At 57.7% G+C, this 2500-nt stretch overlaps 1 non-coding gene across 1 annotated transcript in view; it reads right to left on the bottom strand.

Annotated features, from left to right (window-relative positions):
- LOC126434584 (small subunit ribosomal RNA) overlaps positions 1-245 on the bottom strand; it is a 1910-nt gene extending 1665 nt beyond the window's left edge. The window contains exon 1 of the ribosomal RNA XR_007579335.1: positions 1-245. This exon is cut by the window's left edge and continues 1665 nt beyond it. This is a non-coding gene — a ribosomal RNA (small subunit ribosomal RNA).
- Positions 246-2500: the final 2255 nt, after the last annotated feature.

Here is a 2500-nt window from a genome sequence, read left to right as displayed (position 1 = left end):
ACCGGACGAGCCGACCGATTGGTTTTGATCTAATAAAAGCGTCCCTTCCATCTCTGGTCGGGACTCTGTTTGCATGTATTAGCTCTAGAATTACCACAGTTATCCAAGTAACGTGGGTACGATCTAAGGAACCATAACTGATTTAATGAGCCATTCGCGGTTTCACCTTAATGCGGCTTGTACTGAGACATGCATGGCTTAATCTTTGAGACAAGCATATGACTACTGGCAGGATCAACCAGGGAGCTGCGTCAACTAGAGCTGAGCAGCCGGCCGCCCGGGAGTGTGTCCCGGGGGCCCGCGCGAACACGCAAGCGTCCGCTCAATTATTCTGCAAACAGGAGGAGGCTGAGCTCCCCTGCACAATACACCTCGAAACCCTCTCAGGTCCCGGCGGCGCGCAGCGCCGTCCTAAGTACTTGGTCGGGTTCGAGAGAGGCGCAATCGCCCGGAGTTTGGCGAGTAGACGCTTTAGGTGCGACCACCCGTGCTCCCAACTGAGCTTGCCGCTGCCGACAGAGGCCCGGGAGCGTGCTGTCGTGGCATTGCCGGCGGGAGACAACACGCGCCACCTACGGTGGCCGGCAGCTCCAACGCCAGCGCCACAGAAGGACAAAAGCCCCACTTGGGTGCCGAAGCGAACTCTCCCAGCACAGCGCACGCGCCAACACGTCCGCACAGCTGCGATACAATCCACCTGCGAGAACCGCAGAGGCGACCGAGCAGCAGACGGCGTCGCGGCGCCGAGCGCCGGGCGGCGGCGCATCCTCAGCGCACACAGTCCTCAATCGGACCAGCACACTGCAGATGTCCACCGCGCTTCGCACCGGGCCCGCGAGGACCTACTTTGGCCGCACGGCGCCGCGTGCAGGGTGCGCCGGCGCGCAGCTACGCCGCCTGCCGCCTCCGTCGGCCGGCGCGCCTGCCACTGGCCGCCCCCACCAGCCGGCTGTAGCGCGTGCGCCCACGCACCGCGCGGCCAGCACGCCGGGAGGCCCCCCCTCACCGGCCGGGGACGGTCCCACCCAGCCACCGCCGCGTATCGCTTCACACCCACATGCCATTCACGTTCGTGGGCATGGTGGGTATCGCTGAAACAACCGGTTGGTAGCTCAACCGATCGTCGCCATCACTGATTCACCTCTAGCGAGAACAACCGCACCACAACGGTTTACCAGTTCTTCATTTGCGTAACGTCACCAGCAAACGTAGACGTCCATCGCCATTTGCAAATTCAACGATTGTTGCATGCCTGTGTCAGGTGTCACGACACACTATGTCTGCCCACATACACGCAACAACATGTGCACGCTTCGCGAACACGTGGAAGGTGGCCCCCGTACGTATGCGATGTCCATTGCGCGAACGACTGTCAACCGGCCTCTGTCGCATGTCGCAGATGTGGAACGCAGTGCACCATGCTATCACGGTGTGTGAGAAGAGACGACTACGTCTGACAACACGCGCCACTACATCAACAGACGGCTCATGCCGATCGCCATCCACGGCATACCATACTGCAATCCAGCTCTTATAGGGAGACGACATGTAGCTGAGTGCACAATATTTGGACCGTATGGTTCGCCGTTGTTGGCGCAGTCGTGGTACGGTCACACATGTACCACGATGTATCATTCAGTACATGAGGACCAATGTGCAGTACAGTGTGTGATTTGGACGTACAACATCAGCGGACAGTTGACACAAGCCGTACCACAACGTAGGCTGTGCTTCGCCATGCGAATGCCAATGAACAACTGCGAAGGGCATTGAGCATGTACGTCCTGCTGCCATCCGCATTACAGTGTATAGCTGCAAGGTGTTTAACATGAAGCGATACTCTGGGGACCGGGCAGTGCGAGTAGCAAACTATATTGCGGGGGTTGCAGTTAGGCAACACTACACTAATTTAACGCGTCGTATGACAATTACAGAGCAGGTTAAGGCCCAACGTGTGTTGGGTTAAGGCCCAACGTGTGTTGGGTTAAGGCCCAACGTGTGTTGGGTTAAGGCCCAACGTGTGTTGGGTTAAGGCCCAACGTGTGTTGGGTTAAGGCCCAACGTGTGTTGGGTTAAGGCCCAACGTGTGTTGGGTTAAGGCCCAACGTGTGTTGGGTTAAGGCCCAACGTGTGTTGGGTTAAGGCCCAACGTGTGTTGGGTTAAGGCCCAACGTGTGTTGGGTTAAGGCCCAACGTGTGTTGGGTTAAGGCCCAACGTGTGTTGGGTTAAGGCCCAACGTGTGTTGGGTTAAGGCCCAACGTGTGTTGGGTTAAGGCGCAACGTGTGTTGGGTTAAGGCGCAACGTGTGTTGGGTTAAGGCGCAACGTGTGTTGGGTTAAGGCGCAACGTGTGTTGGGTTAAGGCGCAACGTGTGTTGGGTTAAGGCGTAACGTGTGTTGGGTTAAGGCGCAACGTGTGTTGGGTTAAGGCGCAACGTGTGTTGGGTTAAGGCGCAACGTGTGTTGGGTTAAGGCGCAACGTGTGTTGGGTTAAGGCGCA

This window comes from Schistocerca serialis, unplaced genomic scaffold, assembly GCF_023864345.2.
Source record: "Schistocerca serialis cubense isolate TAMUIC-IGC-003099 unplaced genomic scaffold, iqSchSeri2.2 HiC_scaffold_1192, whole genome shotgun sequence".
NCBI lineage: Eukaryota > Metazoa > Arthropoda > Insecta > Orthoptera > Acrididae > Schistocerca > Schistocerca serialis.
The sequence above is the reverse complement of the archived record's forward strand: the minus strand, read 5'-3'. Positions and strand labels throughout refer to the sequence as shown.